We start from the raw sequence: 10,895 nt of genomic DNA, 5'->3' as shown, positions 1-10,895 counted from the left end.
TGGGACATTTGCTTTGACAGAGTCTCTAAACGCTTTTCTACCGATAGTCCACTACCCGCAGTGACAACGGCAGGCTGTTTTGGCTCGCCCATTTTTGGCGAAAATTTACTCAAGATCGTTTCCTATTGGCGCACCACCGACTGGTCCTGGCCCACTCCCTGGCGCTTATTTTACAACATCCTCGCTAAGTCTTCCACTTCCTGGAAGGTTTTTGGGCGTTGCAGAGATACATAGGTTTGCAAGTCACTCTGAAGGCCATCAATTAGGTATCGCATCGAATCCTCGTCCGAAAGACTTAATCGTTTACAGTACCTAGTGATATCGGCCACATAGCTATCAAGAGTTTCGTTGGAAAGTTGCTTGCGCGCACCTAACTGCTGTAATAAAATCCATTTATTCGGCCCTGCCGTGAAGCGTTCGTGAAAAGCTTTCTTTAAGCGCCCAAAATCATCCTTAATATCAGGTGATAAATTTAAATACCAGGTGCTGGCGACGCCACGCAAATACAAAGGGAACGCACTTAACTTAAGGGAGGTGTTCCAATTTTTAATCTCAGCTATTCGCTCATAAAAGTCCAACCATTCTCCTGCGAATTCATTCGAGTTGCCACTAAAAAATTCGGGTTTCAAATCTGACTTAGGGCGTTTGGTTTGGAGGTTTTTGTCAAGCGAGTCGCACATCAGTTGCATCTCGTGGCGCCTCGACACGGTTTCTTTTTCTAAGTCGGCCCTCAACGTCTCGTTCAGCGCCTTAATGAGGTCCTCCAACGCCTTTTGCTGCTCGTCGTTCATGTTCGAGGGACAAGTACAAATATCACTGGTTTCGGGTTTACTAGTCTGTGATATTAATTCCTTTGCTTTCGAACGAGTTGTTATCTGCGTAGTTGTTTTAAGCTTAGGTGGCATAAAATATCAAAAACAAGAAATGAAAAGCTCAGGCAGACGCATTACCCGTTCTACAATAGTTGTTAATACCGCGGCACTAATTCGAGGTGACTAGTTACTCCCTTGTTAATACTAACATTGATAACGGTATAAGTGTTCATTCTGTCTTTTAGCTTACTTTTCTTGTCCGGCTCGCTGAATTTCTTCCTATGGTCCTTTCCTTTCCTCCTCACTTCGTTTCTGCCTTTAAGTGGGCGTGCTAGACACTGGTTCCTTTCTTTTCTTTTGTTTTCTTTTCTGGCTGGCTTCCTTTCCCTCAGTGGGTGTGCCGGACACTTGCTTCTCGGTAGTTCAGAACGGGAGTGGGATGGCGATCGGTCTGTTCTGCTAGGTCTCTGATGGCCTCTATGGAATCTCTGTCTCTTTCTCCTGTTTGGTTCTTTTTCTCTTTTTTCTTTCTTTTTTTTTCCTTCACTTTTATGTGGGTCTGTATTCTGTTTCGTCTTGCCTCAAGGTTCTAGAAGGCGAGAGCTTCATACCCGGATTCTCCACCACTTGTAAAAAGGGAGCTTCTTGCCAAGAGCAGGGATTAGCTCTACTCCCTTTTACCTTCTGAGGTCGAACGCAGGAACTCGGGAACTCAAACATTGCTTCTCACTTGCTTTAATCTTCTCTTCAGTTCTTACAACAGTTCCTAGGAATATGTTCGCTACAAGTAGTTGTTCAAAAGAGCACCTTAGATCAAAAGATTCGTTTACTTATTAGCGCTCCTGGTCCAGGCAACGCATTGCGATTGGTCAAAAGATTAGAGGCTTAGAACGTGATAACCTCAACTACAAAAGGGGTGATTAACATGAACTATGAAAATGTACCTATGGCTGCACGAAACATGGTCCATGTTGATGACTTGAAAATTGCAGTACCGCTAGGCTATGAACTAGTCCATCTAAGACCAATCGCAGTAGTTGCTTGACCAGGATCACTACCCTAAACCTCCTGGACAGAACGTGACTTCTCAACTAATAACCTTAAAGTAACAAAGACTAAACCAACCGAAATAAACAAGGGATTTACAATATTAATTAATGTACCTGGCTAATCCAAGCCCTAAACTAATAACGTCAATACGGGATTAATGGATTAGTACAGTATCGGAATTTCTACAACAATAAGGATGGAACTACAGGGTTGTTTCTCGACAGTACAACAACATTCGACCTAACTTTAGCTTGGTGTTACAGCCTTTATTTACTAATATACACTAAAGACCAGGAGTACAGCAGTTGCACGACAACACGTACTAGAAGCACTTGTCAACAGAGTTCTTTTAGCTTCTCTAGTTAATTAACCCAGATGGATTGATCCCGAATAAGCAATATATCCTATTTTGTCCAGGTATGAATTAAATTGTTTACAGGGCCAGCACACGCACGAAAGTTTCCGTGAGAGACATTAGAACGCCTTTGTGTATAAACCTAGTTGTGTTTTCCAGCACGTGCATTTTGCCTGGCAACGGTGTGGCTCCTTTTGTTGAAGTGGTCACGTCCGTCTCTTAACATACTGTCTATAACTTCAACACAAGATCAAGTCTTTCCTGAATTATCAATAACTTCACACTACTTGAAGATAACTTCAAACTACTAGAAATAATAAACACGCTTCACTGTAAAAAGCTTTGTGCCTTGCAGCACCATTCGTTACGCGCAATTAATTTTAATTATACGACAAAAGTACTTAGACGCATCGTTAACTAATTAAAGAAAGACACAATTATACACGCAATTTTTACTTCTTTAACACTTATATACCCCTTAGCAGAGGCAATGGTTGCTTTGAGGTATGGTACAGTATACCCACCAGGTGGTATGGATAACACCATAAGCTGACGATTTCCCCTTTCACCTGTTCTCAGAATTTTGTACCCTCCGGCAGTTTCCAGAATTGCAAAAGCCTGTAAAATTTTCTCGTGCACATGCTGACTGTTACCTCCTTTGGAAAAGCATATGCTTCTCTCTTCTTGCCTGGCCAGAGCCATCGATACCTCCTCAAAAGTTGAAGGGGCAGTGATTGCATTTTTTTTTTCCAGACACACAAATGTTCTTGTCCATGTATTCCGAACAGGTATGCTTATGCGATCTCCTGTCAATGTTGCCACTACACGACGCTTAGGTGCAGGCTGTTTTCCATTCATAGAGCTAGTGTTGCTGCTCACACGACTGTTGTTCGGTGGTCTGTTACCAAAAAGTCTTCTGTGTTCTTCAACCACTGGGACCACAGGTGCCACAGTCGTCACAGGTGATGAAACTTGGGGGCGATTTTCAAGGCGGCTGACTGCATTGAGCAAATTTTTTGTTTCTTCGTCACCCATGTTGTACATGATGTAAAAGAAATCCAGGGTAAACCGCCAACAACAGATACGTTAAAATAATATGCATTCGCATTCAACAAGGCGGAGTGAAAAGTAGAATGAGAATTGACTATCGTGAAAACGATGATCCTACCTCAGGGCATTTGTATGGCTTATGTATCCCCCCTGAGGAATTTTCTAAGTTCTTTCAAAAATAAAATACAAATGCCAGGGGTTAGCATGGGGTGGGGGTAGGGGAAGATGGGCACAGGTTGTAGAATTGACTGATGCGTAAGGATGTATGCACTTATACTTTTTGTTTTGTGTTTAAATAAGAGCTACATCAGCTAATAGTGTTAAATTTGGCCATTATTTACCACCTTCATCACTAGTACGACTACTGTTTTCAATTGAACAAAACCCTACCATACAGTAAGCATTTTCTTCCCCTGCTCCAAATGTAAACCATGAACCGTTCCCTTCCTATCGAAATTTTAATTTTCTTGGGAGTGTTTTTAGAGGATCCAAAATCCGGGCTCGGGTTTGTGAGCCTGCTTTAATAAGACTATGCTAAGGAGTTCACGGGCAGATCACGAGTGATTTGCGATTGTATTGTATAGTGTCCGTTTTATCCGAGTTCAACAAACAACAACAACAATGAATAATGAATGACATATAGTTTTACAGTTTTCTTGTAAACGCAATTAGCAAAAACGCTATTCCAGGCAGGACAATATTATACAATTATTACACACACATTAAATACAAAAAGAAACAGGTAGCGATTACAAAAAATGACCACAAATAATAGGACGAGAATTCACAAAATTGTAAGGTAATAGAATTAAACTTAACAATTAGGTAACTAAGACAGAGAAGCGAAAAGCTCAATAAGGAGGGGGAGTTCAACATAGCCATCTTCAGACTGCTAAAAGTCTTCAAGTAAACACTTCATCACTTTCCGATAATTCATTCGGCTAAGTACTTTTATTAGGGTGGAATTCAAGAGCATATTGCTGAGCACAATGTTTAAAGAACCATGCTCTGCTTTCATAAATAAATGATATTCTAGGTACACATATTAAAGTATAATTAGACTTTACCTCTGCCTCGTTTTTTAGCTTTTCTTGATGGTCGCTCCACGAGGAAACGGAAGAGCCCGCAGTTGTGTTTTGTCAGCGGGTATAGTATACCTGCAAAGCATCTTGGGTATAGTGATAGATTTAATTTGGAAGGGAACTGATAGGTCTAATCGATTTAATTTGTTCGATTTAGAAGGAAACTGATCTATTTTTGCAATTCACTCTATCCGACGTGAACCGCGCGAAACCTACTTTTGTTCACTTCGGCACTGCGGCTAGCATCGCAAACGTAAACGCTACTTTGTGGACGGGTATTCAGCAATCGCTCCAATTGCAAAAATCAGTAAGCAAGATATGGAAGACCATGTAATCATGTATCGTTGTACGAGATTGCGAGCACTCACTTTTCCAGTTGTCCCTGAAGCGAGTACATTGATCAGCGTAGCCGGATTGTATCACTGCCTGTGAAGCTAACGGTTATTGTTTTCTTATTAATTGCTTTTAAAGGTGTTTTTGAGATAGATGATATCATTTTGGGTACGACGATTTGCCCACGACATCGTGATCGATTTGGAATTCGATGGTGATGTAATTAGAAAAATCGCGCCCGCCCACATGAATGGGCATCACACATGGCAGTGAAAGGGGAGCGCGGATTAACCCTTGCTCAGTCTCAAGAAATTGACTTGCGCTTGACTTGCTGTTCTAGCGAAGTTACAACTACTTATGGCCGAAGTTGTAGCACAGTGGCGAAGTTTTACCAGGCTTCCAGTTCTTTCCTTTCGCCAAGACAATTGTTTGGGCTATTGCGGTTTCCGAGTTGAAGAAAGGATTCCTATGCACCCATATTCTTTTTTCAAGATCAGCTGTGTTGTTACATCGAGGGGTAACGCATTTTTGAGGCATTTTTTCGCATCAACTCTCAAATCCTCATGTTCTCTGACCACGCGTTTCTGAATCTATGTCATAAGTCGAGAGAAGACTTCAGCGAGTGGTATGCCAAAATGGCGGGCAATTTGCCCGCTACTTAAAAAGTCGAAGAAAATTTCTCTCTCGTTTGAATGGAAAAATCCTTTCGCTAAAGTTCATTTTTCAATATGGACTTTCAAACGGGAAAATAAAAATTTTTACGTTATGGGCGCTTGCAATGTTATGATACCATATGAAACACCAATAAATGCTTAACCAGATGCACTCATTAATGTGACGTAATAGGTTACCATGGAAACAAATGAGCCACCGAAAAACACGCTATATATTATCTTTAAACGCGTGTATCTTAAAAACGAACTCGGTGATTCCCATTTTTTATAGCTGGAGATTAATTAGCACGCTAAGACAAAACTCATCGCAAAGTTTAAGAAAATGGGCCATTTCCGGGATCATGCCTGTCTCCTCTTCAAACCCGATCTAATTGCGAAAATTAGTTATAGTTATATGTTAGTTATATGAAAAGTAGAACTAATTACCATCACAAAAACTTTGCACTTAGACTCGCTTTGAGGAGGAGGCAGACAACTCGGAAATGGCCTATTATCTGCAGCAGATTCATAGCAACCTTCACAATTGGGAATTTTAAGATGGTTCTGAATCCGCTCCAGATGTTTTTTAAACTTTGCCAAGAGTTTCATCTTAGCCTGCTCATCGCTTTTCAGCAAAAAAAAATGGGGTTCACCTTAGTTCGTTTTCGAGATACTAAGTGCTTTAACACAAAATAGAGGGCGTTTTTAGATGCTTCTTTTGTTGACATGGTAATTTATTACGTCACAGTAACATGTGCATCTTGTTAAGCAATTATCGGCCAGTGTTTCATGTGGTACCATAACATTGCTGTTAACTGAAACAGCGTTAAAGAGTTAGTCTGTCTAATGAGACATTCCCTCAAAAATGGTTGAAACTGGTTTGAGCCACCTTAACACACACGCGCTAGTTTCAGGATAGTATATACATCAATGTTTTCGACACATACAACGGAATTAGCATAGTTGTAGTCAATAGAATTCTCAAACCCGCAGACCACCACACCATGTATGTCTTGTAGGTTGGAAAATTAGCCAGGATTTATTGTTCGTTAAAGCTCAGAGAGAGAGCGCAATTTATTCAAAAACTAGGTGCAAGTTTCATTTAGAAAATGTGATTGAAATATATTTTCAAGAAAAAGAAAATAATGGCCCAAGGTGGCTGTACGGCTGTGAGGGTGTATATATTTCTTATTTTACCAATATTTCGTCATTAGAAAAGTAGGTATAGGGTTACAGATATATTATCATTATTATTATTGCGTTTATGAGGAACGAGAGAACGCATCCTAATTTGGTTTCGCAGGCTTTGCAGGCGCGAGAAATCGAGATTTTTTGTGGACTGCAAATCGGCCGCCCCTTTAGGTTTTTGCAGGGGCTGTGGGCCTCGTTTTTGTGTCCATCTGGCACGTCATGCTTGCTCTCTTTTGTAGCTTCTTTCGTTGTTTTCGATTTTGGGGGTTTTCTTTGAAGCTAACTGGTTTTTAACTCTGATATTGCATTCGACAAAAAACACAATGCAGTCCCAATTCAGCCTGGAGTGAGAGTTTTTTGTCGGGCGAAAACAAATTACATCATCGCAAAGCACGAGACGATTTCTTCGCGATCGCTCGTTTCTACAAGTTTTCATTCTGGACCGAGCGTGGCGTGTTTGGTCAGGATGTGAGATGACGTGCTTTTGTTACATAGTTGGGACAACATTATTCTGTTTACGAACACGACTTTGAATCGCCTTGGCTTTGGGATGTTAACCATACGCGTGGGAACAGCCATATTTCATTGGTTATAGTTTGATTACATTTGTTGACTTTAATATGTAGTTGCAGTGGCCACAAATAGTTGTCTGTTTCCGCCGAAGGTCGAAATTGAAACGATGGCAGAGTCATGGAGAGTACTCTGAAGCCAAGACCTGTAAGAGTAAGCCAGAACTAAGGAAGAGCAATGTAAAAGCTGACTTATTTTTATTCATCAGCGGAAATAATTATTGCCAGTCGCACTGAGTTTGTCCGGGAGTTTGTTAAAATAAACCACGGATAAACGGAAACGCAAGAGCAAATGTCACAGATGTTAGGTGATATTTGTGTTTCCAGCTCAGAATACACTGGAGTACTAGATGTAACACATACAAGTATTCTTTTTTATGCTTAAACATTACTAGTAAAAGTGAAAGTGAGACGTTTTCATAACATGGAATTGCAACTTTACCGAAACTGGAGCCGTCACGCAACAGTTTTGTTTTCGTCGGTTGTTTTTCAAAGCTGAGAGAGACGATCAGATCACGCAACAACTACAACAGGTTTAATCAGTCCAGTTGAGACGTTTACCATGAGGACATGTACAGGCAGTAACCAGTAGGTACAACTTCGATTCAATAACAACAACAATGTTAGCTAGAACTTCTCACTTAACTTGAGCTCGCTCGCGTAAATCTGAAACTTCTGGACAACAACAAGTCTTATGTAAACAGGCTATTAATAGCGAACTCGTGACCATTAACTTAATTATAGAAATTGACAACTTCGTTTCTAGAACGTTCTGGAACAACAAGAAAAGGTAAGGAAACTTTAGAAAGATCTAGATATCATAACATCTTTCCCCTTTCAAAAAACTATAATGTTCATCCGTATGAGTCAGGGTCAAACTTCTTTGGTGGCCTGATTAAGCGTCCATATCTTGACCTTGTTTCTTTCACTAAGGGTAGTTGAGGCGAGCTCACACTTGTCTCTGGTGTTCGTGCACTCTGTTCCAGTTTTCTTGATACGGGCGAGGGTGAAGGTCTGGTGGTGATTTCGGCTTTCTTCACTTCAGCATCAGGTGAAGTTACCGGAAAGGACTCGGTCAGGTCCGGCACATTGTGTGCACTCATACTCTCGCCTTTGTCGATGTCGAGCGAAGATTCTTGTAACTCTTCCTTTGTCTGACGCAACTGTTTGCGGTTTCGCCTGTAGACTTTACCATTAGCTTCGACCCTATAGCTGCGAGGTGCAATTTTACTAGAAACGACTGCTTGTGACCACTGAGTTTCACCAGGGAGTTTCATACGTACTATGTCCCCAGGGTTAAGTTCTGAAAGCTGCTTAGCATGCTGGTCGAAGTACTTTGCTTGCCTAACACGATCCCTTTTGAGAAGATCGCTCACCGATTTGTTACACTTGAGTAGAGATTCCGAGAAGGGAAGTAGTGTCTTGGTTTGGCGACCAAAAAGACGTAGACTCGGTGACATGCCCGTTGCGGCAGTAGGGGTGTTGCGGTGATCCAGTAAACCAAGATACGGATCAGACTTGGACAGAGAAGCTTTCTTCATTATCGACTTGCACGTTTTGACGGCACTTTCAGCCATCCCGTTAGCTTGAGGGTACCGAGGTGAAGTAGTGACGTGCTTGAACTTCCATGCTGTTGCAAATCTTCGAAACTCTGAAGATGAATACTGTGGGCCATTGTCTGAAACAACAGCCTCAGGCACCCCATGACGCACAAAATGCATCTTTAGTTTACAAATCACAGCTTGTGCAGAAGTATCGGAGAGATGATCCAACTCAATGAAGTTGCTGTAATAATCGACAAGGACAAGGTAATTGCGGTTCTCGAAAGTAAATAAGTCGGTCGCAACTCGCTGCCAAGGTCTATCAGGGACCGGGTGTGGTTGAAGAGGTTCACTAGCTTGTTCTGGCTTGACACTCTGGCATATTGAACACTTATCGATCAGCTCCTTGAGCTGGGCAGACATTCCTGGCCAGAAGAAAACTTCTCTTGCCCTTTGAAGACACGCTTGGAGTCCTTGATGGGACTTATGAGTTTCCTCCAACATGGAGCGGTGGAGACTCTCTGGGACAACGATCTTTGTTCCTTTAAAGATCAGGCCGTTATATAGTGTCATCTCTTCTCGGTATTTGAAAAATGGCTGTGCTTTAGTGGGTACCATGGCAGTTGTTGTCGGCCAACCGGTGCGTATGACCTTTGACAACACTTGTAGAGATTCATCTTTGCCTGTTTCCGCTTGAAACTTTGCAAGTGTTGTGGCAGATATTGGCAGATTCTCAACAGAATTAACAGTTTCTAGATCTTTGCAGAAAGGTGAAGTTTTCGGGGTCTTTGAACTCTTGGGTAAGGCACGAGAAAGAGCATCGGCAATGTGCATCTCTTTGCCAGGCTTGTAGACGAAGGTCAAGTTGTATTTTTGCAAACGGAGCATCATTCGCTGTAGTCTTTTTGAGGCTGTGTTGATAGGCTTCCTCTGGATTGCAATCAATGGCTTGTGATCTGTTTCCACAGTGACATGTTTGCCATAAATGTACTGTTCAAAGCGCTCGCAGGAGACTACGATAGCAAGGAGTTCCTTCTCTATTTGCGCGTAATTTTGCTCTGTGAGAGTTAGAGCTCTGTTCGTGTAGTGTACTGGCTGTCCGTCTTGAAGGAGCGTCGCGCCGATTCTGTACTGAGAGGCATCGCACTGGATAGTAACATTCTTACTCACGTCAAAGTACTGTAGAAGTGGAGCTTTGGAAACAAGTTCTTTAATCTTGTTGAATGACTCTTCTTGTGGTTGTTGCCAGCACCATTCAACTTCCTTTTTCTCCAGCTGTTTCAGGGGCTGAGAAACTGTAGACAGATGTTGGCAGAATTTCGCTAGATACTGGACCATTCCTAAGAAGGTTCTCAACTCTGCAAGGTTCGTGGGCGCCGGGTAATCGGCGATTGCTTGTACCTTTGATGGGTCAGGCAGTAGACCTTGCGCTGTAAGGAGGTGTCCTATGAAAGAAACTTGCACCTGTCGCAGTTTCAACTTCTCGTTGTTGAGAGTGAGGTTTCTTTCTCTTGCTCTTAAAAGGAATGCTTTGAGATTCTGATCGTGGTTAGCCAATGCCTCTTCAGGAGTATCACCAAAACCACAGACTAAGAAGTCGTCAGCGATAACTTCTACACCGGCTAGTCCTTCAACTAACTCATGCATTCGTTGTTGCCATACTTCAGGAGCAGAATTTATACCAAAAGGCATTCTGAGCCAGCGATACCGACCAAACGGTGTGTTCATGGTCGTCAGATAGCTGCTCTTCTCATCTAGTTTGACTTGCCAGAATCCGCACTTAGCATCTAACACACTGAAGACTTTTGCACCACTAAGTCGAGTTGAGACTTCCTCGATGGTTGGCAGGGGGTAGTGTGATCGTTTGACTGCGCGGTTAAGATCTCGAGGGTCTAAACATACTCGAATTTTCCCATTGGGCTTCTTGACTAGACTAGAGACCCATGCTGTGGGCTCTGTTACCTTGGCGAGGATACCGTCCTTCACCAGGCTGTCTAACTCTGTCTTAAGTGCTTCTCTTAGTGGGACAGGGACTTTGCGAGGAGGATGCACCACTGGAGAAAAGCTTTCATCTACTCGGATAGAGTAGTTTCCATCAAGGCACCCAATTCCACTAAAAACATCAGTGAATTCAGATAGGACAAAATCTCCTTTGACAATTGAAGGGACATCAGTCCTTTCCGAATCATCGTGAGTAACATTTATGTCAGCGTCCAAAATTTTGACGAGATTCATCTTCTCGCACGTGGTTCTGCAAAG

At 42.2% G+C, this 10,895-nt stretch overlaps 1 pseudogene; it reads right to left on the bottom strand.

Moving 5' to 3' along the window:
• Nucleotides 1–122: 122 nt before the first annotated feature.
• Nucleotides 123–791, bottom strand: LOC138034674 (uncharacterized; annotated as a pseudogene).
• Nucleotides 792–10,895: the final 10,104 nt, after the last annotated feature.

This window comes from Montipora capricornis, chromosome 2 (assembly GCF_036669925.1).
Source record: "Montipora capricornis isolate CH-2021 chromosome 2, ASM3666992v2, whole genome shotgun sequence".
NCBI classification, from domain to species: domain Eukaryota; kingdom Metazoa; phylum Cnidaria; class Anthozoa; order Scleractinia; family Acroporidae; genus Montipora; species Montipora capricornis.
This window is presented reverse-complemented; position numbering and strand designations above follow the sequence as displayed.